Consider the following 27,237-nt stretch of genomic DNA (forward strand, 5'->3'; position numbering starts at 1 on the left):
AATTCGTGCACGGAGGGGGATTCCCTCAGCCCAGACTGCACCCTTTCCAATTGGGGGCCCCTTAGGGGATGTTCAACTGCCTGTTTAGGCCCAATCCGCTGGCTCCTAACTGCTCACCTGCCTGCCTGGTTGCTTCTAACAGCCTCTGCCTGCCTGCCTGATTGCTTCTAAAAGCCCTCCCCTGCTAGCCTGATCTCACCCTCAACAGCCCTTCCCTGCAGGCCTGATCTCGCCCCCAACTGCCCTTCTCTGCTGGCCAATTTAGTTCTGATTGGTTGGTTCCTATGCCAGTCAGCGTCAAAAGCTCCGCCTCCTAGACAGCCATTGGTTCTTCACAGCACCCACATTTGGTTTTGATTGGTTGGCTCCTATGCCAGTCAGCATTGCAGGGCGTATCTATGGGCCTGATCAGAGAGGGAGGCTGAACAGCAGCCCCCCAGGCCTGAAGAGAAAGAAAAACCCGGCTGATGGCGAAGCTTAGAAAGAGGGAGAGAAAGAGAGAGAAAAGTAATGACCAACAGTTGCCACTGAGGCTGTGGAGCAGACCCTGCCTCTCTCTCTGGTTCTCAGCTCCCTAGGCAGTCATTGCTGGGTCTCCAGGATGCAGCAGGACAGTCAGTGTTGGGTTGCTACAGCAACCCAGTACTGACTGAAAAACTTCCGGTTTTTCAGCCTCAGTCATGATCCATGGTTACAACCCTGGCCTTTTATATATTAGTATGTTCTAGTCTTTCTTGCTCTGTCATTCTTATGACTCTTAATAGCTCTTATACTGGAAGCATGTTTTTTGCTTTTTTGTTTGCTTGTTTTATAATACCCAGTTGAGTCCCTTCAGGTTAGTAAGAATCAAACATTATGCCCACTTTGGGCTTCAAACAAGACTAAAATGGGTCATAGTTAGGTAAAATTATAAAAGTAAAACATAGCACAAAGACTACAGGGATAGTATTTATATGCACATGCATTCTGACTGAATCTTGGAATTAGATTATTGTACAGAGAATGTGCACAAAGGAAAACTTAGGGGCCCATATATTCTCAACCCAAAGCAAATGGACATTTTATATAATAGGATTTGATATATTATATGGGTTCAAATATGTGATTGTAAATAGTCTATTCTTTCTTTGTAGCAAGCCGGCACGGCCATGGCGTACTCAGCCCCAGGGTGCCTTATGTGCCACGTCAGCTCAGCCAAGTTCAGTGACCCTGAGAGGGGGCGGTGAAGGATTGAGAAAAGACAGACAAGAGAATAAAAGCTGGGTCTGGATGGGACACTGCTCCTGGATGGAGAGACAGTGCCACAGTCTATAAGCCGGATCTTTATTTTATAGCCAGAGTCCATGAGGCAAAGTAAAGGCGTGGTCAAGATGTTTCCAACATTCTAGTGGGTTTCGATCCTACTCAATTACATGCACCTGAACTCTATCAAACCCACATTACTCAGACACATGGGGCCACGTGTTCAGACCATAGGTTCAAGCTCACAACCATAGCTGTTGGTTATAATTGTGTTGGGAAGGTTCTGCCCTCCAAGCTGGGATTTGCATGTGGCAATGAGAGGACTATGCCCTCTCGTTAGTCCAAGGCTTGAACCTGTCCAAACACTGTAGCCGCTCTCCACATTTCTTAACAGGAATTTTCACTTCTCATTCATATCTTTCTTCACTAGTGCCAATTTCATATTTTAGGCAATTCATCTTTAATCATTTTTTCTTAGGTCAATTTTATGGTATCTTCCAACACTCTTTCAAAATTTCTTCTCCAGCCTTTATTAACTAAGTGAGAACATTTCACATGCACACTTTTTTTATGCCAATATTCATTAATCTATTTTTCCACGAGTTTGGCAAGCCAGTTTTGAGATATGAAATACATAACAGAAACAAATAAAAAGTTATTCCCAGAGGCTAAGGTGTAGGTGTGGGAGTATTATATAATGCAGAAGAGTGAGTTCTAGGGAATAAGAACTGTCAGTAATATTACCACAAAGCTTGCAGTATTCCTCTAATTAAATGGTCACAAGTTAGAAATATTTGAAAAGGTTTTTAACATGCTCATTCTCCTGGTCCCATCCCAGACCACTTAAATGAAGATGGGTTCTGTGTATTAAAAAAACAAACAAACAAAAACTAGATAATTTTAATTAGCAATCAGTTTTGAGAACCACTGACTAACCATTGACTACATAAGTAACTAAGCAGTATAGACTAGATCAATTAAATCGATATACTATGAGAGTTTTAGTGTTCATTATACATTTAAGTCCTGATTCTAAATTATAGATATTTAATCATAGGTAATTTCTTTACAGAAGCACTCAAGAAATTAAAGAAAAATCTCAAGTAAAAGAAAATGTACCAAATAATGCAACTAAATATATTAACCAAAGTAAAACATTATCTACTTAAAGTTAAAGCTCAAAATAATTAGAACCCATTCCATTGTAATCATGGAAAATTAACACCAGGCTTCCTTTGATGTTACTTTCAAAATTTCTAACTATAAATACACATTTGTATTTTGTTCACTTGTCACTGAATTCTTTTTCAAAATAATTTTCAATAATTCCAGTAAAATTTTATTATGTTTTCTAAATAAAAAGGAAAGAATAGCCCTAACCAGTTTGGCTCAGCGGATAGAGTGTCGGCCTGTGGACTCAAGGGTCCCAGGTTTGATTCCAGTCAAGGGCATGTACCTTGGTTGCGGGCACATCCCCAGTGGGGAGTGTGCAGGAGGCAGCTGATTGATGTTTCTCTCTCATCGATGTTTCTAACTCTCTATCCCTCTCCCTTCCTCTCTGTTAAAAAAAAAAAAAATCAATAAAATATAAAAAAGGAAAGACTATAGAAAAAGGAATGATAAGATAAACATTTTAATATTATAAAGAAGCTACTTTGCAGTTTCTGTACAGATACTAAACATTTATACACATAAATAATTATAATATGTATACACCACCACAAAACTGCGAACTTAAATTTTTGTATACATATACATACATATATATATTAGTATTTATATTTAATCCCTTTCCAAATTTCATCAGTAAAATCTCTTTTTTTATATGAAGATCCTCACATACATTCCCCAAACTGATAAACATATTAATTTTCATATTATATTCAGAGATTGTTGATAATTCCAAAACTTCCATCACATTAAAGAAAATCTCCCATAGGCATTCTCAAGCTCATGGAAAGAGAGTGAGTAAACAGATTATACAAAAGTATTCCACTACAAAGATTCTAGGTATTTAGAGTCTTTCTTTACATTATAACACAAAATTCTGGGCATCTCAACTTCATTTCATTTAGAATGCTGTTGATAATGTGTGCCAGCTAGCAAGGTCAACAGAAATTAGAACCATTCCTAGCTACTCAAGATCATTCACAAATCCAGGGACTCTGATAAGTGTACACATGATGAAAAACTTAGACTAATCAACAATTGTGTTTTTCTCTCCCTTGTCCTACATTTATTGTGTTTACTCTTATGCATATTTTCAAGGACAAGACAAATATAAACAAGGCAATGCTTATAATTCTGTTTGCCATATAAGTCTTATTTTGAATTTCATAGAGTAATTGGCCCTGAGTATCTAAAGGGAATGAGTACCATGAAAAAAAAAAATAGTGTATGCGAATTAACTTTTCTTTGCAAGATAATTGCCTCAGAGAAAGTCATTCGCAGGGATTTGAAGAAGTCAAAAGAGCCTTGAGAGATAGGGGAGGCCCAAGGGATTTGGAGACTCTGAGTCATCTACATTCTCTCACTTAGCCACATCCCAATTTTATGCTCCACATTCCCATAATAAACTCCTTTATTTTCACATAGAGTCCTCATGCATATAACCACTCCAAATCAGCAATCCAGAGGTTTCTACTATGGATGTGATTTTCAGCTATATTATCCCTAAAGTTAAATGATGTGTCTGGCATTGCTGCAACCAAGAATCTGAGCTTAGCATGTTCTTTAAATACCCCAGCACTGTTTACATTAGATAAACCCAGTGGTGTTCCAATTTCTAGTATTCTTCACAATGATCTGTGCTAGCTGCCATTTAGTCAGACAAAAACTTGGTTTCAACAAACAAAGTGAAAATTTCCTGAATGGGCACTGCAATCAAGGTCTACTAGGTCCCTATACTCTAGTCATCTCAGTCCTTTTGGATTGCTATAACAAAATACCTTAGACTAGGTATCTTATAAATAACAAAAATTATTTCTCACGGTTCTCGTAACTGACCAAGATCAGAGTGCCAGGTGTTGGCAGGGTAGAGTTGCTTCTGGAGATTCTCTGAGCAAATTTGTTTTCTTGTGTTTTCCAGCTTCTAGAGACCACCCACATTCTTTGGCTTGTGGTCCTTTTACCATCTTCAAAGCTTCTCTATCTCTCTTTCTCCCCTTCCCCCACCCTCTAAAATTAATAAAACATATCCTCAGATGAAGATTAAAAAAACAGAGTACCATTGCTCTTTTTAACATCAGTTTCTGGCTATAAGAAGCCATTACTCATATTAACTGCTTCCAGAACTCATACGTATGAAGATGCTTCTGATTGGTAGACTCCAAGTGGTTTCCAAATGCAAGAGAAATGAGCAAGAAACTCATTAAATATTATCAAGCCTGTTTGCATAAAGATACAGTTACATTATCAATGGAAAAAAATCACCAAAATCATATTAATTAAATGTCAAGAGATGGACAGATATAGGCATCTTGTCATTACACCTCAGTAAAGTTTTTATGGAATCAATGAAAATATCAGAATTTCATTTGATATGTCAGGTTCCAGTTTGATTTCAATAAAAATTAAATTTAATAAGATAAGGAGATAAAAAGATTTATTATAAATATGTGGAAAGAAGAGATGCAATGTTTTAGTATTAGTTTTTTAAGTATTGTATGTTATGATTATAGTAGAGGCCCACTGCACAAAATTCATGCATGGGTAGGGTCCCGAGGCCTGGCCAGCAATCAGGGCCAATCTGTGGGGTGATTATCAGGGTGATCAGGGGCCCCGCTGGTACCCGCCATGGCTGGCCTGGTGCCACCTGCTGACCAGCCCCACCCCCTTGCCACCACCTGTGGGCTGGGGGCAGCTCCTGCTTTGAACCACTGGTGGTCAGTGCATGTCATAGCGACAGGTCATGCCACTATTTGTTCAGTCAATTTGCATATTAAGGTTTTATTATATAAGATGTTACCTAGAAAACATAAAATGCACCAGTGAAAATGGTTACAATTGCCGAAACCGGTTTGGCTCAGTGGATAGAGCGTCGGCCTGCAGACTGAAGGGTCCCGGGTTCGATTCCGGTCAAGGGCATGTACCTGGGTTGCAGGCACATCCCCAGTAGGAGATGTGCAGGAGGCGGCTGATCGATGTTTCTCTCTCTCAATGTTTCTAACTCTCTATCTCTCTCCCTTCCTCTCTGTAAAAAATCAATACAATATATTTTTAAAAATGGTTACAATTGACAAGAGTTTTTTTAAATACATTTTTATTGATTTCAGAGAGGAAGGGAGAAGGAGTGAGAGATAGAAACATCAATGATGATAGAGAATCATTAATCTGCTGCCTCCAGCACGCCCCACACTGGGGATCAAGTCCACAGTCCAGGCATGCGCCTTGACTGGGAATTGAACCCATAACATCCTGGTTCACAGGTCCATGCTCAACCACTGAGCCACACTGGCCGGGCAACAATAGAGTATTTTGAAGTAAATGAGAATAAAGACAAATTTGTAAAATTTTTATTGCAGAAATATGGATGGTAAGGTTTATTTTTGTGAGGTTTCAGATATAAAGGAGGAACTTGATATTAGACAATGGAATAAAGGTGACCTTTGCTATAAAGTGTCTAAGTACTTGGCTGAATTTTGTTCCTGTTCTTCTGTTGTGAGGAAGGTAGAAATTGCAAGTGATGAAATTGGAAATTTAATGGAGGAGAATTCTAAGTAAATGTTGAAGGAGTGTCTTGGTTTTTCTGGACTGCTTATAATAAATTATGAGAACAAAGAAATGAATTGAAAGAAGAATTGTTAAGTAAAAAGGAAATGGAACTTAAAGGATTTGGGAAATTCTCAGCCTATCTATATTGCAAAATATAGTATTTTTTTGGAAGAGAAAAATAAGGAAGTGGCTGAACCAGCACTTGATAAGAAAATCCATAAGTGTGTGAACCACGGACCGAATCAGTCACATCAGCAGAAACACTGCCAGTTTTAATTGAAGAGGATGGAGAACAGACAAAAGGAAGGAAGGCTGTTAGATCTGTTAGAATGGACCATATTGCCACTTGGCAGTGAAGGTGCACTATTCTTCAAAACAGAGGAAGCATGACTTGAAAAGGCAATTCAGAGATAATCAGAATTGCCTCCTTGGTTTCAAATGGCAGACATCACCTCAGATTCAACAGACCAGCATCGAATGGACTGTTCAACTTATGCGGGAAGGCAGGGGGTGAGGGGGTAAGCGATCAACCAAAGGACTTGCATGCATGCATATGAGCATGACCAATGGACACAGATGGAGGGGGGGGAGGGTGAGGGCATGTGCTGGGGGTTGGGAGTGGCCAGAGGGAGGTCAATGGGGGGGAAAGGAGATGTATGCAATACATTAAACAATAAATAATTTAAATTAAAAACAAACAAACAAAAACAGACCGGGCAGCAGCAGCGTCCGAACCTTTAGGGTGGGGTTGCCCAGGAGTCTTGGGGGTGTGAAGCAGTTAATCCCCCCCCCACACACACTCTTTACTCCCCTTCTATACTTCTCAATTGCCTACTCACCTCCAGCCCTGTGCAGCAGAACTGAGAGTGGATATGTTGATAAAAAAAAAGTACTATCTTTGAATCTTGAAAGAAATATGAATGACTGTAGCATTTATGGAAAGCAATTTGGAAACACTCATTAGAATTACAAATAGCTTACTTTAGATACAGCACTCCCACTGATACAAATGTATTCCTTAGCAATGAAATTATTTCACAACACTGAGGTCCTTAGTATCCATTGTTCACACCATTTGAGTTGCTAAGTATTTTGATATCACTAAGAATAAAAACACCAAAGCCTAAGGCTATATGTGCAAATATGTTTATTACAACATTATTGATAATCGGAAAAGACCCCAGAAATTACATGAACCTCCATTTGTAGAAGCATGTTTTTATGAATTGGGGTATATATAAAATGTAGCAAATGATATTGACATTAAAAAGTGCATTATAGATTTGGATGCAGGACAATTTACCTATGATTTTTTTTTTTTTTGCCTGAGGAAAGCAAGATCTTAAAACAGATGGATATTATGATAATAGTTTTTAAAGAAAATACTCACTAAAAAAACATTAAATATATGTGTAGATATGTTTAGTTATATGTGTATTCATGTGAATATCTACATGTGTATGAGAGAGAGAGACAGACAGACCAAAGACAAAAGGAGAGAGAATATTATATGACCATGGACAAACAATTCACATGAATATATGGAATGAATAACAACATGGGATATAAAGATAGCAAGCTGAAGGGAAAAAAATATCTGTCTGTTTGGTGTTGAGGTATATGAGTTTTTATATATTTTTGTTATTAATCCCTTGTCAGAGCTGTTGTTTTGCACATATCATCTCATATTCAGTTGGTTACTTTTTTGTTTTGTTGTCAGTTTCTTTCACTGTGCAGCTTTTTAGTTTGATACAGTTCTATGTATGTATTGTTTGCCTTTACTTTCCTTGGTTTTGGGGCGAAATTCATAAAATATTCTCTACAAACAAGATCCATAAGTTTAGTAGTTTTGTTTTCTTCTATGCAAATTATTCTTTCAGATCTTTTTCTTTATAAAAATCCATTTTTATTGATTTTTTAGAGGGATAGAGAGATAGAAACATCAATGAGAGGGAAACATCATTGGTCAGCTGACTCCTGCATGCCTTCCATTGGGGATGGAGCCCACAACCCACGCATGCACCCTGATTGGGAATTAAATCATGACCTCTGGATTCCTGGGTCAACGCTCAACCTCTGAGCCACACTGCCTGGGCTGAGATCTTACATTAGGTCTTCTGTACATGGGAACAAACTATAATCTAGTTTCATTCTTTTGCATGTGGTTTTCCAATTTTCCCCAGCACCATTTATTGAAGAGGCTTTCTTTTCTTTATTGTGTGTTTTGGTTCCTTTGTCAAAAATTATTTGCCCATATACATGCGGTTTTATTTCTGGGTTCTCAATTCCATTCCATTGGTCTGTATGTATATTTTCCTGCTAATGCCATCCTGCTTTGATTATCATAGCTCTATAGTATAATTTGAAGTCAGGGAGTGTGATGCTTCTAGCTTCGCTCTTTTTTCTCAGGATTGCTTTGGCTATTCGGGAACTTTTGTGGTTCCATACAGATCTGATGATTTTTTTGTTCTATTTCTTTAAAAAAAAGGACATTAGAGCCCTAGCCAGTTTGGCTCAATTGATAGAGTGTCGGCCTGTGTACTGAAGGGTCCCAGGTTCGATTTTGGTCAAGGGCACATACCTCGGTTGCAGGCTCCTTCACGATATACTAGGAATACCATTCACCCATAAAAAATTATGAAGTGCTGCCATTTGCAACAAGATGTATAGACCTTGAGAATATTACACTAAGCGAAATAAGTTAGTCAGAAAAAGTTAAGAACCATATGATTTCACTCAAATGTGGAATATAAAACTGAAACTCATAGACACAGACCATACTATGGTGATTACCAGAGGAAAGAGAGCAGGTATTAAAAGGTAAAGGGGACCAAATATATGGTGATGGAAGATGATTTGACTTTGGATAGTGAGCATGCAATATAGCATAGAGATGTATACCTGAAACCTATATAATCCTATTAACAAGGTCACCCCAATAGAATGAATTAAAATTTTAAAAATGATAATAAGCACATATATGCATTCATGTAAAACTATAAATATGCATTTGTGTGAAGAATTTTTTGAGTCAACCAGATTTCATAGAAAAACTAATTTCAAGGTACTAAGAGGTAAATCAATGAAAATGAACTAAAGATAATAGACGAAAACTATTTTTAGCAAAATGTTTGACAAAGGCTAGAGATAAGGAATGGTGACGAGAGTGTTTTAGGTTCAAAAATGTCATTTATTCTAGAGGGGTGACTTGAGCTTATTTTTTATGTAGAAAGAAATAAAATTATTTGGCAGAATAGATAAGGGTAATTGTATAAAAAATACAAGGGACAATATTTATGTACACACAAGGGAGTAAGTGGCTTTTGGAACACTTTAGTAACTAAAATGGTAGAGATTCCTTTCTACTAGATTAAAGTAAGAGAAGAGAGGAAGAGTGGAGATAAAGACCTATTCTGAGTAAATAGAAAACCATACAGTAGGGATTGTTGCTATTCTACTACATGACTCTGTTGTTTTCTTTAAAACTTCAAGGGGAGTGATTGGATTTTTTTTAATAAGGGACAAAGTCACTGGTGAGATACACATAGTAAAGATATTGATAAGCAAACTATGATTATTTAACTTTGATATCAGCTTTTGAGTGACTACTTGACTGACCCTGCGTGTGATCAATGGGAGAGTGATATGTTATCTTATTAGCATTACAATGCTGGTGACTAAAACAAAGACTTCCAATCTTTCAAACTTATTATAATATCTGAATATCCATTTCAAATATAGATTTGTAATACAGTAAAACACTTCAATAGTACATTATATATTGAAATTCTATCAGTCAATTGAAGTCTAAGTGTATATTTAATATGAAAGCAGTAAAATGTTATAATAATTAATTATGACTTCAATCACTGATAATTCTATGTACCAGAAATATTAGTAATAAACTTAAAATGAATTGAAAATATAAAATAGGCTGATAATTTATTCAAATATTAGGAACAAGCACATTAGCTCAATAACTTTGGGAAGGACATGCAATTCTTTTTTAAGCTAAAATATTAATTGAAAATGAAAATTTTTTTACATCTGGGAATTGTTGTGTAAGTATTACTGCCATTAAATAAAATAGCATTTTCTTAAATCAGATGCTATGAAAGAGAAAGGACATCTTACTGATTTAGTGACTATATTACCATGCAGTATTTTGTCTGGGTTGAGCAAACACAAAACATAATGTACATTGTTTCACAACTGACCTCCAGTGAAAGGAAGCATGCATTTGACATTGCAAACATTCAATGCAGGAAATACAGAGGCACTCTAGCAGCTAAAAAAAAAATTCTGAGAAATGCTTCTCTCTCCATTGTATAATTTTTTAAAAAGTAGCTGACTATTATAATGTTAATAACACTATTAATAATTATTATTGTTAGACATGAGCAGAACAAGGATGATGGGCCTGGTAAGAAACGTACCAGGGCTGAAAACCTCAGATGCCTAGCAAGGGGCAAAAATGGGCAAACAAGAACCTCACCCCCAGGGTAACCTATCCTCCCTAGGTTATCACTGGTTGTGCGGATTGGAGGCCGGATCTTTTGAATCGCTGGTCAGATAGTTTAGACCCCTTAACCTTTTCTTCTCTAAAGATAACATCTAGGCCTCAGTTGTATTTCGGCTCCAGGCTCAGAAAGGCAGTAAAACCAGACAAGTGATGCTGTGGCTGCCTCAGGACCAGCTGCATTGACTAATGACTCCCTGTCAAGGACCAATCACTGGAGACCAGGACCCTAAAAGAGCACACCTGGGAAGCTGATGAATATTCTACTAAGACCCTCCCCTAAGATCTCTCTTAAGATTTCCTCCTGCAAGAGAGAGATAAACACCCTCACAACAAAGGCCCCAGGACATGCTCTCCCTTCAAGGAGCATGTGTTCCCCCATAGACATGTATCCCCCAACCCTTAAGGGACCCCATGAGACTTGCAACCCGGGGAGCAACCTGCAGTCACAGCTAGTCCTGGTCTCCACGGCCCTTTTCTCTGACTTCCCAGTGAGATAAAGCAGCCCAGCCTCGGCTTTCCTGTTGCTTCTTCTATGGCCTTTCTTGTTTCATCTCCTAAGTATATTTTTGCTGAGGTCAATAAATTCTTGCTTGTTTTACTTTCATGTTGGTTGACCTTAAAATCATTTCTGTGTCAACAAGAAGAACTGAAGTCCCATCCTGTAACCCCAATTGGTAGCACCTTTTACCTCCCAAGTCACTCAACAGGTTTCCTTCATCCTGATAATTAATGATTTTGCATGTGCTAGGGATTTTTTTTCTACGTGCCTTCTTAGCAGGAGACAGAGTTCTATTCAAAACACGAAAAAACGGATCACCAGACGACCAGCATGGACAGGACCCTGGGATGTGTGTGCTTCTCACCACTCCAACTGCTCTGAAGTGGGCAGGGTGAAAGCCCTGGATCTATCACACCAGAGTGAAGAGGGCTCCAGCAGGGGAAGACTGGGTGACTAAACCCAAAGAACACCTCAAGGAGGAACCTATTTATATCTTGCCTAGTAGGAGTGGGGACACCTATTGTTAATAAACAGAATTATACTCATTCCATTCATTTTGGGCCTTCATGATTTTGGACACACGGTCCAGGAAAAGGATGCAGTGATGTTTTCTCTAAAGGTTGCTGCAGTAGCTTCCAGTGGCAAATGTCTAACTTTTACCAGATGTTCTAGTTATTGTCTTTCATTATCTAATAACTGCAATATAAATTGTTCTGATAATTAGTAATGGTCATACTAAGCTGCCGGCTGGTTGGTTTCTGATATGTGGAATAACTGTTTATTCTTACATCTCTGCCAACAATACCAGGGGCCTTATTCCTTTGGATATTGACAGAAGATAGGGACCTTTGCCACAATTCCATTAAGAGTAATTACTAACAAATAGAAAGAGGAGGGGAATGTTAGGATATAGGGCAATATAATCCTTAATGACCATTTGTAAACTTCCCATCACAGGAGACAAAAGCCAGGAAAAGCTTGCTGGACCTCAGGAATCAGACCATGTATGGAATTTAAATTGTCCTAAATACACCTTATTGCACATCTGCATTCCAACTGCATTCCAAGCCCATGGACTCATCCCTAGACCTACTAATAACAAAAGTTTCCCACCAGTGACTGCATATAAGGATGAAACTTCAGCCCCTGCGTGCTGCCATCATCCATCCAATGTCTTCTTGGCTCAGTGCTTTGCAGCCCTTCCCTTTGGTTATCCCATCCTCCTTCCCCTTTCCTTAAGATAAATTCAATTTTTCTATCCACCATCTGAGAAGGCAATTTAGCCTGCCTGCATGCACCATCTACCATGTTAACCTTTCAGTTATGTTTTGTATAACACCAGATTTATTCTTCAGTTTTTGAGTTCATTGTCTATGATGGTATTTGTCTTCTTCCTGGGTTTCATGTGAATATTAATTTTAACATTTATCCATTCATCATTCAGCCAAAATGTGCATCTCTAGAGACATTTATACTTTAACTAAACTTTGACAATTAAATTAGATAAACTAGCCCTAGCCAGTTTGGCTCAGTGGATAGAGTGTCAGCCTGCAGACCAAAGGATCCTGGGTTTGATTCCGGTCAAGGGCACATACCTTCCTTGCAGGCTCCTCCCCAGCCTGGGCCCTGATTGGAGCATGTGCAAGAGGCAACTAATAGATGTATTTATCTCACATCAATGCTTCTCTCTGTCTTTCACTCTCTCTAAAATATCAATGGAAAAATATCCTTGGGTGAGGATTATAAAAATGTTTTTTAAAATTAGATAAACTAGGAGTGGGTAGAAATTGTCCACTTTTTCTTTCTGGAAAGTCTTTCCATTTGTGGGAGGAAGGATTAAGATTAAGGTAGAGGAGTGAAAAGTAACATGAATGTAGGTGGGATCTTGTAAAAGCTATTTTGCCTCTATTCAATGGTTTGCTTAAATCTTGGGTGAACTAAATAGTACTTCATCTGCACCAGAATTTCAGACTAACCCCTTTCTATTCTTTTAAAAGGACACTTTCTATTTTCCAACATTGCAGACAATCTCAAAACACTCATTTTGAAAAACAAAACAAAACACGTAGTTCTTCATATCTTAATCAAATATTCACAGTCAAATTAATTATTCCTTCTCTCATGGTAGTGAAGTTCCATTGTAGCATGTTTAAAGGACTCAATGATAGGAGCAAAATAAAAAGCATTTCATGAAAAGCATATGTAAGTACCAACATGAAAAAATACCTCAATGTACTAGTCATTAGAAATCTAATATATTTATTATAGAATGAACATTAGCATGTATTACATTGAAATTTTGTTTAATTTTCTCAAATCATCTTTGATTTTTTTTAGAAACTAACATACTGCCCAGTAATCTTTATTGACAAATAAGGATCATAACTTTTAGCATAATATTCAGTATAAAATAATGTTGCCATCTACTCTAATTAAGATATCCCCTGTTGAGTAAGAAAATAGAAATTGCCTTGTAAAAAAGATCTTTCATTCTAAAGTTTCTTTCTCCTCCCATCAGTAGAAAGATACAGGTATGATTAAGTCTTTATGTTTATAATGAAATTAGGTATAATGTTCAAGAATGAAATTATGCATTATAAATAATTGGAAACAACAGAGAACATGTAGGTTTTATGAAAAAAATGTTTAGATCAATTGTTTAGAACCTAATTTAATTATTTTATAAAGTGAGTCAAGTGGGATAACAAGTTTTAATCTTCTGCTAAGCAAGGCCTTCAGAGTTGCTATTCCACAATTGTTTTTGACTTTTATTTCCCAGTGATGGAAAGTATCTCTGATCCTGATACAGTCCCTTGTTACTGGATCATTTTGACTCTGTGTACAATTCTACTTCGTTGTTTTCCCATCACATTCATCATATTCTCAGCTAATTATGATATTATTGAATATATGGGGGTTTGGATAAAAAAATACATCATATTTTAGCTGATATTATAACAGAATATCTGAGAGCTTTTCCCAAGTTATCAATGCTTACCAGTCATAAACACCTAGCGGTTTTATTCAGTTATTAGAAAGCATTCTAAATTGGTTACCCAGAAACTGGTTGGCCATGTCCCAGGTAGCAAATGAATTGAAAGCAAATGTTTACCATCTCAGAAGGGGCAGTTTTTGGAAAATGTATAGTTAACTCCACTAAAATTTTAGGGACACAGTAGCAAAATACCCATAATGAGTGGTAACATCTTGCTTCTTAATATTTTTAGTTAGTAGCATAATTTCCTATGTTTCATGCAATGGTGTTCAGTCTGATTTTCCATTCATTTATACACTCTGGCCCCTATATCTATCCTATTGCTGCACTCTGCCCTTTTTTCCGAAAGTCATATTCTGCATGTGTACTTTCCCTCAACTCACAGCGCTTAATTAGGCACAGAATGCCTCTTGCCTGCTATCTTGTCTACTTTCTCATTGGAATTTTGCTTTGTGTCATCTCCACTCACTCTTAAGCTTTCCCTCAAATATTTCTTCTTGTTTGGAAAAGCTAACCTCTATCCCATTCCCTTTCCTGCCTTACTTAATATGGGATAACATCAGGCTATCATTAGTCAGATAAAAACCAGACTCTGCTTTAATATCATTTGTTCAACAGTTTTGGACTACATATTGACAGAGAGAAGATAGATTTTGTAGTTCAAGGCAATTGAGTGAAATAATGTGAAAATTACTCCTATTACTTTGAGCCTGACTCATCAAACAGCTAAAGAGGGCATCAGAGGAATTAAAATTAATGAGCATTCTCTTGTTTCTCTACAAAGATACCTGATAAGTCCCCAACTGTTATGTATTACAAGCAAAAGCTTCAAAGCTAAATTTCTGGCTGCATAGCAGGAGGCTGAATATTTAATAGTGAGGTTAAAGATAAGTTAAATAATTTTTGTGATGGCTGACATCTGTGAAGTCCTGTGGGTTTCTATATCCTTTAAATTGAACATGCATAAAACAGTTGGTAAAGTTTCATTCCCTTGAGGGTAACTCAGAAGTGACTGTGAGAGAGTCTCATACATCATTTCACCAGGTTTGAAGCCTCAGGAGGTTCGATTGGTCCCCATTCTTGTCCCAGCTATGAGATGCAGGTGAGTAAGTAACCCTGCTGACACCCTGACCTGCCCCAACCTTCTCAAGCAGATCCCTTGTCACCCAGCCGATACATGGCTCGAAAAAAACTAGAGGGAACACTGACCATAGTGACCCGGCAGGATTGCTGTGGGGCAAAGGCCATACTAAAATATCAATGCAACTGCAAGATATGAATACATTAGAAAGGGTTCAGAAGACAGACACAAAAATAACAAAGCACATTAAAAACAGACTTACGTAGAGAGATTAAAGGGACTTAAATTATTTAGCTGTGAGGAGTGAAAGCTGAGGACAAATAGAAGAACACACTTCAGGATAATAAAACCTTGTCTTTTGTTTTGTTGCATTGCAATCAAGAATACATGGTTTTAACATCAGGGATACATTATCTCTTCCCTTGGAAAGAAGTACCTGACCTCTGTAGACACCTTAGATGTGACATTTGTAGTATCTGATAGATTGAAAACAAAGAAAATCTCCATTGGTCTATCCCAGTGGTCGGCAAACCGCGGCTCGAGAGCCACATGCGGCTCTTTGGCCCCTTGAGTGTGGCTCTTCCACAAAATACCACGTGCAGGCACGCACGTACAGTGTGATCGAAACTTCGTGGCCCGTGTGCAGAAGTCGGTTTTCGGCCTGAGCGAGTCTATTTTGAAGAAGTGGCGTTAGAAGAAGTGGGGATGTTGGTCGGTAGGGTGACGGGAGACGCGGTGCAGGCGGGCTGCAAGATACACAGCGCGGGGGAGGCGCGGGATTCATGCCCGAGTTGCGTGAGCCAGTCAGTCAGCAGTCTCACTGTGCAGTGGTTAGTGCTAGTTGCGTCCGCAAATCGCGCGCTGGTGACAAAAGTACCTACTCGAAGCATAAAGTTACCTGTATTTTTCCAACCAGCTGCAAATCCTACAGGTATTTTTGTCATCAATTTAAGAATTGTAATTCTTTTGTGTTGGTGGCTTTGTTATTATAAAATGAAACATTTTTTAGGTGCCCTGTTTGAGATGGCTACAAAGAAGAAGCAAAGAAAAACGGAAGACGGAAACCGTGAATTTAAAGTTGAATGTACCTACCTATATAGTTTAAGTTTAAAAAATTTGGCTCTCAAAAGAAATTTCAATCATTGTACTGTTGATATTTGGGTCTGTTGACTAATGAGTTTGCCGACCACTGGTCTATCCCAGTAACACTCCAGAAGTCGAAGCAGTTCAAGCCCGATCTTCCAAAGCTATGTCTATGGTTACACTGGGCAGCACAGACTCCCAAAACACTGGCCTTAGCACACGTGGGTACAAAGTGCCAGGGAACACCAATTTACAAATCTTAAAGTTAATTACGTAGTTAGAAAAATGGACCAAGCCTGGAAGCAGTAACTACATGATTATTTTTAACTGGTTATTACAGATATATTTCACATATTTTCAAAATACAAAATGAATTGGGAAAATGTTACCACAATTACTATTTTTAGTTGCACAAAAACATATTTGGGATCTACGTTACTTCGATGTGTAGGCTGGTAAAACAAAATTCTACAGTGCAGGTGAGACCTACAATCTGCTTTCATTTGGGGGAACATACGCTTTTGAGTGGACCAGTATAATCAAGGCTAATGGCACCTTGTTTTTGTTCTTTGTTACAGCTCTGCTTTTCACTCCTAACTTGTAGGACAGCTTAAATGGTTGACTTGTTTAAAGTGCTTAATTACTCATGTGGTGGCTGTAACCAATACAGGAAACACAGACAGCTATTGTGTCCCAGCTGATGTTACAATACTAAATGGGACCTGATTACTGTACATTGCTTTTCAATGCTGTTAATTTGCATGTTTGAATAAGCCTGTTGGGACTCCATTTTGCAGCTATTGCTCCTTGTACTCTGCTTAGGATCTCTTTGGGAAACAGTATGAAATGTTTTTTTCTATTCATCAGAATAGACGGTTTGGAGCTGCTGACACCATGGCCATTATGTATTGCACCATTATGTATCGTGGCCCATTACATATTCGATTATTGCACTTGTTTTTCTTTCTTTTTCCCCCTTAGTGCTTAGTTTCTGTGTATTATTGAATAATCCTCTTAAATGTGAAAACCACCATTTGTATATAATTGTTAATGAGAAGTATAGAAGAGTTTTAAGAAAAAAAAGATATTCACCAGGTGGGTTGATAGATTTCTAGAATTAATTTTATAAGTGGTAATGGAAATAAATGACTTCTTTTAAAACACTAAGTAATCAAATGGTTTTGGTTATTTCAACTCAATGACTATTCAGTGCATTAGGACTCAATAAAGAGGTGAAAAGTTAGTCTCTGCAAAAATATTTTAAACTTTGTATTTCCATTACATTTGCCAGTCAGTTAAACAAAAATAATAAAATTTTTATTCATCAATATACAAATCTATTTTAAATTTAAAAATCAGTCAATGTATTTAATGTAGCATGATGTACATTGAATGTCCAGGTAAAACCAGCTTGCAGCATTTTCTTCTAGAGGATTTGCCTGGCACTCACATAGCTATATGTGACAGTTAATAATTCTTGTGAACAAATAGCACAGTATTTTGCACATATTTTCAATCAATAATAAAAAAGACTTTTAAAAAAAGTTCTAAATTTCTTTCCAATTGGATTTGCCTTGATTTTTCTGTAAGAAAGATAATGGCAGGGTGATTTTAACTTTTTTTATTTAACTTATTAGGGTGATGTTGGTTAATAAAATTATAGAGGTTTCAGGTATACAATTCTACAGTACATAATCTTTATATTATATTGTGGGTTCATCACTTCAAATCAAATCTCCTTCCAACACCATATATTCCTCCTTTAACTGCCTCTACCTCTCCCCACCCCTGCTTTCCTCTGACAATCACCATACTGTTGTCTGTGTCCAAGAGTCTTTCTTTTTTTCTTAGCTTAATGCCTTCACCCCTCTCACTCAGCCCCCAAGGCCCTTCTCTCTGACAGCTGTCAGTCTGTTCTCTGCCTCCACCTCATTTGCTAGTTTATCTTGTTCATTAGATTCCACATATAAGTGAAATCATGTGGTACTTGCCTTTCTGACTGGCTTATTTCACTTAGTATAATACTCTCCAGGTCCATCCATGCTGTTGCAAAAGGTAAGGTTTCCCTCTTTTTTGTTCAACTGTGTAAATGTACCACAGCTTTTTTATCCACTCATCTATTGACGGACACTTGGGCTGTTTCCAAATATTGGCTGTTAGGTCTCATCAAAGAATTGAATCCATACCCCTCCCCCAGAAACTGGCTTTTCAGGCCATTCCACTAAGGACATTCCCTTTGCTGAGACCACATTTCACTTGCTGTGACCACATTCTATTATCTCCCCTCCAGGGTATGCACAAAGAAGTCTGCACCCAGAAAAAGCCCGCCAAAAATCCTTTAAAAGCAGCTGGTTCCCATCACTGGTTGCTGGAGCCATCCAGGCTCAGCCACCTGGTGTGCAGATGATCGAATAAATTCAAAATCCCTCACCATTCTGGTCTCCTGCATTCCTCCTTTGGCGGCCTAACATTGGCTTTTGCAAATAATACTGCAATGAACATGGGGATGCAGATATTCTTTCGAATTTGTGTTTTGAGTTGTATACATGTTCAGAAGTGGGATCACTGGGTCAAAAGGCAGTTCCATTTTTAATTTTTTGCATCAACTCTCATACTGCTTTCCACAGCAGCTGAACCAATCTGCATTCCTACCAACAGTTTACCAGGGTTCCCACTTCTCCACATCCTTGCCAACACTTGTCATTTATTGATTTACTGATGATAGCCATTCTGATAGGTACTTCATTGTGGTTTTAATTTGCATTTCTCTGATTGTTAGTGAAGTTGAGCATAGTTTTATATATCTATTGACTATCTGTATGTCCTCTTTGGAGAAGTGTCTATTCAAGTCATTTACTGTTTCTTAATTGGATTTTTTTTTGTTTTTATGATGTTGAGTTTTAGATGTTTCTTATAAATTTTGTATATTAAGCCCTTATAAGATATATCATTGGTGAATATGACATTGAAGAGAGAAATTGAGGAAAATACAAAGAAGAGAAGCATATACTGTGCTATGCTCATGGATTGGAAGAATTAAGATAATTAAAATGTCTATATTGCATAAACAATGCAATTCCTATTAAAATATCAATGGCAAATTTCACAAATCTAGACAAAATATTCCAAAAACTCATATGGAACCAAAAATGACTCTGAATAGCTTCAGCAATCTGAGAAAGAGCAACAAAATTTGAGGTATCACAACACCAGACGTCTAACTAAATTACAAAGCTCTGCAAAAGCTTTTTAGTTTGATGTAGTCCATTTGTTTATTTTTTTCTTTTGTTTCCCTTGCCCAAGGCTATCTATCAGAAAAAAAAAAAAACAGTGCTATGAGCTATGTTTGAGATTATACTGTCCATGTTTTCTTCTAGGATTGTCATAGTTTCAAGTCTAACATTTAAGTCTTCAATACAGTTTGAGATTATTCCTGTGCATGGTGTAAGAAGGTGGTGTAATTTCATTTTTATGCATGTATCTGTTCAATTTTCCCAACACCATTTATTGAATAAATTATCTTTACCCCATTGTATTTTTTACCTCCTTTGTCAAATGTTAATTCACCATAAAGGCATGGGTTTATTTCTGGGCTCTCTATTCTTCTTATTGATCTATGTGTCTGTTCTTATGCCAGTACCATGCTGTTTTGATTACTATGGCTTTGTAGTATAAATATCAGGAACTTTGATTTCTCCAACTTTGTTCTTCTTTTGCAAAACTGTTATTCCTATTTTGTTGTTCCATTTAAATTTTTGAAATATATATTCTAGTTCTGTGAAGTATGTCATTGGCATCTTGATAGAAACTGTGCTGAATCTACATAGTGCTTTGGGTGGTATCAGCATTTTAATGATGTTAATTCTTCCCAGCTACAAACACAACATATGTTTTTATTTATTTGTATCTTTTTCAATTTCTTTCTCTAGTGTTTTATACTTTTTCAACTACAGTTATTTTACATCGTTGGTTAAATTATTCCTAGATATATTTTTGAAGCAATTGTAGACATTATTTTTTTCATCGTTTTCCTTTCTGATAGTTTATTATTGGTATACAAAAATGCAATTGAATTCTGTGCATTTGTTTTGTATACTGCTATTTTACTGAATTCATTTATCAGTTCTGGTATTTTTGGTGGAATCTTTAGGTTTCTCTCTATACAATATCATGGCATCTGCAAATAATGTGTTTTACTCTTCCTTTCCAACTTGAATGCCTTTTACTTCTTATTCTTGCCTGATTGCTGTGGCTAGAACTTCCAGTACTATGTTGAATAAGAGTAATGAAAGTGGACACCCCTGTCTTGTTTCTGATCTTAAGGGAAATGAAAATCTTCCAAAACTGATTCAGGAAGGATCAGATAATTTGAATAAACAGAGTACAAAGAGTAAAACTGAAGCAGTAATAAACAAAGACCTCCCAAAAAACAAAAGACCTGGACCAGATGGCTTTATAGGTGAATATTACAAAATATTTCAGAAAGAACTAACACCTAACTTTCTCAAACTATTCCAATAATTCAAGAAGAGGGCAAACTCCCAAGCTCATTTTATGAGGCCAGAATTATCCTAATTCCAAAACTAGATAAAAGACACTAGAAAGAAAATTATAGGCCAATATTCCTGACGAACATAGATGCTAAAATCCTCAACAAACCAGATTAGCAAACCAGATCCAGCAATATATTCAAAAGGTCATACATCATGATCAAGTGGGATTTATTCTAGGAATGCAAGGTTAGTACAATATCCACAAATCAATAAACATGAAACAGTACATAAACAAAATGAAAGATAAAAAATACATGATATATCACTAAATATAGAAAAAGCATTTGATAAAATCTAGCACCCATTTATGATAAAAACTAAGCAAAGTGGGAATAGAAGGAACATACCACAACATAATAAAGCTCATGTATGACAATCCCACTGCCCACATCATATTCAGTGGGGAAAATTAACTTATTTTTGTAGCATTGTAATGCAAAGGAAGATTTTGAGGTGGTTTCTGGGCTCATTGGGAACAAGTTAGATTGGTGCTTTGGGTACTAAAAGAGACAGTTAAATATTCATAATTCATTATTTATGTCTGTGTTCTTGAACTTTTAAAAAGGTTGCTTTTAATTTAACTCTCATATTAGTCACTAATTCAAATCAGAGAAAACAATTATGGATATAGAGAGTTTGTTGAGAGAGAGAGGAAGAATAAGTTGCCTGGGGAAATAATTTATTAGCTAATAAGGAGTTTGACAGGATGTGCTGACTTGAGTTGAAAAACCTCTCTAAGACCATTCAAGTCAACCCTGTATGCTTGTCTTGTGAGCTCTGTAAGAATTAGAAGACATGCCCTAAATGACTACTTTGTACTTTCACTATTATGTGTATTTGGGCAGGTAGCAATAACAAAAACTAATAATGACCTGTACTATTCAATAGCAAAATGAATAAAGCATAGATCAGCTGATTAAGAAGTTTTCTCTGAAAATATGTATATTAGGAGATAAGAAATAATCATAGAAGTGTAAACACTTGCTTAATAAGATAGTTTCCAATACTAATCACACACACACATTCACACTAACAAAAATCTCATACCGAGCATTATACATTATCAGGCACTGGTTTCTAACTATAACTATATACAGGTATCAATTAAAATAGAGATTTCAAGGTGCTACTTCTGGAAAAATTGATTCATTTGGTCTTGGGTGGAGTATAAGAATCTATATATTTCCAATACTATTTAGGTTATTTTGGTGATCAACTAAGTTTCTATCTCCTTAGTCTAGAGGACTAGTTTCAGTATAGCTAAATAGAAGGCTTGCACTATTCGACAGTCTGCTTTTCACAGATAAACCAAATATAATTAAGGAGTGAAATCAAAAAGTAATAAGAAAAGCGGCAGAAACGCAGTTACTGCCATCCTACCAAGGCAAAATGTGTTCTGTTTAAGAACACTTCAGATCTGAGGAAGTAATCAGACCAGGGAGAGCCGGCCTGACCACTCAGCCAGGCACCCAGGGAAGAGACCAGAGGCCATAGTACAAATGAGAGGATCTGAAGAACAACACTTCACTCCCAGTGTAAAAGAGGCACATCTCTTGATTACATTGACTGCTAACTTTCCTTTACCAGGTTGATCACATAGATTTAGACATTTGTTAAGCATCAGTACCAATTTCATTTAACACTATCATCTATCTATCTATCTATCTATCTATCTATCTATCTGGAAATGTAGGAACTATATATTAGCATCTGGGCATGTATTTGAATAAATGCCTTTTAAAAGAGTAAATATAAAACTTTTATTCAGAATATCTTCTTTTAAAAATTAATCAGAGGATAGCTTTTTTATATTAACAAGTATAATCTACTAGAGGCCCAGTGCATGGATTCATCACCGGCGGGGTCCCTTGGCGTGGCCTGAGGGAATTGGGCTGAAATCAGCAGTACAACACCGCCTGCAGCTCCTGCCTGCAGCTCCCACTCATCCCGGCCCCACTGCAACTGTTGTGGGCTCGCGCCCAGCCAATCCAGATTGGGAGAGGCTTGAGTCGCCATAGCGGCGCTGCTCGCCAGCCATGAGCCCTGCGTCTGGGGCCTGTTGGTCAGCTGAGCAGTGCTCCTGCTGTGGGAGTATACTGACCACCAGAGGGCAGCTCCTGAATTGAGCATCTGCCCCCTGGTGGTCAGTGAGTGTCAGTGAACAGTCAACCGGTCATTCAGTCGGTCATTTAGGCTTTTATATATACAGATTTAAAACTAAAAGTATTTAGGAGCTCAAATCAAATCAATATACTTTTTCACTCTCTTATTAAAAGACAAAAATGAGTAAAAAATAATGATAAATTTTTCTGCAAAAATATTATGTAGTGATTTGTAGTGAAAATAATATGTTTTCTCAAAATGTAATATTTAATACCTTTCTATTAAATTTTGTCTTTCAGAGCAGCATAGGTTTAAAGAAAAAAATAAACAACAAGGACAGAGAGTTCTCAGATACCTCCTTTCCCCCCACATACAATTCCCCCCATTATTAATGTATTTCATTAGCATGGTTGATTTGTTGCAAGTGATGAATTAGTATTGATTCATTATTTATTCAAGTCCATAGTTTAAATTAGCATTTACTGTTGTGTTATACCTTCTATAGGTTTTGAAAAATGTATAATATTGCATTTCATCACTAACATTTCAGTTTATTTCATTGCTGGAGGAAATATGAAAAGAAAAAGAAGTAAAATCAGTGAGTACTCTTTGGGATGAATTTTTTTGAATTATTGGAGAAATATTTATGCACTCTATGTGCTGAAATGCCAAAGTATCCATCATGTTGCTCAAATTCTTATAGAATGATCTTTAAAATATCAAGATGTCACTTTTTTTTCTGATTTCTCATGATGTTCTATTAAAGCACCCTGTCTTGAGACCTATACTTTATTGACCAGTTAAACAAAGTGAGACAAGAAAATTACTTTTTTTAAATATAAGTACATTCTTTAAAAAAAGTTGTGGCAGGAAAAAGATAAATGTACACATAATCATAGAAATCACTGTGCAACTTACATTCATCTCTTTTCAAATGATCAATATTTTCTTTAGGATTTATCATGGCAGCACATTAAATTAAAATATTTATTTCTCTAATCTTCAGCATAAATTAAAAATAATTAACCAAGAAAAATTAACATTTTTTCAAGCAAATTAATTTCTGGGGACAACAAGCTACATTGAAAGTTTTCTCTAAATATTTATTTTATTTCAACATTTTGCTATTTGGATGAAGTCATTACATATGTTTTAGGTATAAAATCTGTACCTGGTTACTTGTAAAGTATTTCTTACAGAAAGTTCCTTTTAATTAATGTTATATTTCCATTAATATAGCATTTCATGTGCTTTTTAGTGTTTATTTTCTATTGAGAAACAAAGCAGTTATCCTGAATCTCAAAACAAAAATAACAATTTTATAAAAATGCTTTTCTGAATCCCCCTCTGCGTTTGTTTTTTACATTTTAGTGCTCTTCCTATTTGTCTTTCACATTAGTTCAAGTCTAGTCATATGAATCAGAGTAAAAGCCGGATCAGAGCTTCAGATGTAAAGTAATCCCTTCTTTATAAAGAAAGCCCTCGTTACACATAATGTTAGCCTTGCTTGTTATGTGTGGATTTTCAGGGTTTTGTCATGAGGATGCTGGGTGTGCGTGCAGACAAGTTACAGTAGGAAGCAAATAGAGGACATTGTATTGGGGTCAGGAGTACAGCTACTGTATGAGAACCTGCCCTGATCTTTTCCTAAACTTTGTGCAGTCATTTTTTATTTGTTTTACAAGTTTAGATGTAATGATCATTATAGTCATAATATCCCACAGGTACCGTTACTTGAATCTTCTGTTTTGGCAAGTACTCCTTACATTCTTTATTGTCTTTGTACTTTTTATGATTTATTTTACTTATGAAAAGGGGAAAAAACCCTACAGCTCAACATTAAAAGCTTTTTCTAGCACAACATAATTACTTCTTAAATTTCAATGGTTTCTATTTTGCTGCTTCACAGGATTAGCTTTTTCTAAATTTGAAAGGAAAACAAATAATTTGGATTATTCTGAACTATTTATAGACATATTAACACACACTAACAAGATTGCAATCATGGATGTTACCAAGACTAATTCTAAGTATAGTTGTCAGCTGTGTAATGGAATTACCATTGATTAAAACAATTTCAACAGATCACACCATAGTCTTTTATATAGACAAGTTTTCTGGTAAACAAGGTAATACAAAAATGTTTAAGATTAACTAATTAATTATTTAGTATATTTCTGTGATCACTGTAAAACGATTTGAATTATATAGTAGGTGCCATTTGTTGATAACACATTCTCTCAGAGAGAAGCATTAAGTATATGACAAATAGGTATGTTGATCAATCTTGGTTTAAATGTTAAAACTAGCCCTTTTAGTACCTAAAGTATATGTTGAAAAAAAGAAATATAGAAACTTTCTGGACACAGGTGGATATATTTAAAAGGCCAGATAATTTAAGCTTTAAGTTGCTATTTTTCAATAAAATGGAAATGAAATCAAAGGGATAGCCAAGTATTAAGATGCACTATTTGAGATAACATGTTTACATTAGTGGAAAAGTTGCATTGTCTCTCACATTCTCCCTGTCTTTGATTACCTTTTTGACAAGTCTCTTTTACCAGTCACTCCAGGATCACAGAGGCCTATGACAAAGCAATGAAAGAGAATGCATGATATAGATCATGTTAGTGCAATTTTTTCCTGTAAACAATATAAAAGAAAAAGTATAATATAGAGACACTAAAGGTGGACTTGGATGGACTGGTGAGTGCCTTCGAGTGAACCATCATTTGATGACTCTGCAGAAAAAAAAGGTTATTACATAGAACATCAGATTTATGGGATGATACTGATAATTTAAAGCAATGGAGTTGAATGAATGCATTAGGGGGATGAACATAAATCAGATCTATTGATATTTCAAATAAATTGATGATAATATCTGTAAAAGGAACACTATTTTAAAGGCAAGTGGAATGTTACTTATATTATAAAAATAGTCCTATTTGTGTATATCCAAACTCTCTTTAATGTAAAAAATTACTTTCAATTAAAGTTTACATTCAATATTAACTTGTGTCAGTTTCAGATGTATTGCATAGTGGTTAGACTATATCCAAACTTTCTTGATACCATTCTTACCCTTTTCCTAATTAGTATTTCTTGATTTCAATAGTATCAATTTTATCTTTTTTTTTCGAGTTTGATTCAGAAGAGCCTTTGGCATTCTTAAAGTGAGTAGTAAAAATGAAAATAATTTTTAAAACCTAGGTGTATATTTGAAGATATAATACTTGTGAGAAGCTATAATGTGGTGTTAATATGTTTTTCTTGTATGACTGATGTTTTTGTGTGTATTTTCTCTCTTCAAGTTCCTTGCTCTCAAGGATTACCTATATTTTCTGATGCAACGAAAACCCTGACAAAAACACTGAGTCTTTGTTCAGAAAAATATTTACATGTTTAGCAAACTATACAGGATGAGGCAAAAGTGGGCTTACAGTTATGAGTATGGGAACACAGTTTATTCTTATGTCACTATTTATTTACTGTATTATTTCCATACAAACAATTGTAAACCTACGTTTGCCACACTTTGTACTTACTTTTAAAATAATAATCTTTTAAAGTATATGCAATAGGCATCTGACATATATTCAGCCTCATCTTATCTAATAAAGAGGGAATATGGAAATTGACCATCACACCATAATGGTCAAGATGGCTGCACCCACAGTGGTGGCTGAGTTCCCGTAAGGAGCCTTAACAAGCAATCAGCAGGGACCTGAAGCTGCATGGTGCTGGGCCGGGGCAGGGGACCTGAGGCTGCACGCCCCCATCTGGTGGAGCTTGACAGGGGACCTCAGGCCACTCCCCATGCCTGGCAGGACTTGATGGAGGACCTCAAGCCATGCCCCCACCCTGGTGCCAGGCTGGGGGACCTCACGCTGCACCCCCCACCTGGAGCACCCCCTGCCCCAGTGTCAGGCTGGGGGATCTCAGGCCACACACCCTGCCCCAGCACTGGGCCAGGGGACCTGAAGCCATGCCCCACGCCTTGCGGGGCTTGATGGGGGACCTCAGGATGCACCCCTCGCCCGGCATGGCTTTATGGGGGACCTCAGGCCGCACCTTCTGCCCTGGCACCGGGCTAGAGGACCTGAAGCCATGGCCCCCACTCCGGTGCTGGGCCCGGAAACTTGAGGCCATGGACCCCACTGGCAGGGCTTGATGAGGACCTCAAGGCATGGCCCCTGCCTTGGCCAGGGCAGGGGGACCTCAGGCCACACACCCCGCCCCGGGCTGTGGGACCTGAGGCCGTGTCTCCCACCTGGCAGGGCTTTACGGGGGTGGGACTGGCTGGGTCTGGATCTTGCCCCATGCGGGTGGGGCTGGCCGGGTCTGGGTCTTGTGCAATTTCGAGGCACATGTGAGTGGGTGGGGACTTGACTCTGGGTCCCACAGCACGCCCCAGACTCTGACAGAAGGAAGATTTTTATATGC

Source organism: Myotis yumanensis, unplaced genomic scaffold, assembly GCF_028538775.1.
Source record: "Myotis yumanensis isolate MYYU_CA2020_CCGP unplaced genomic scaffold, mMyoYum1.0.hap1 SCAF_3, whole genome shotgun sequence".
NCBI lineage: Eukaryota > Metazoa > Chordata > Mammalia > Chiroptera > Vespertilionidae > Myotis > Myotis yumanensis.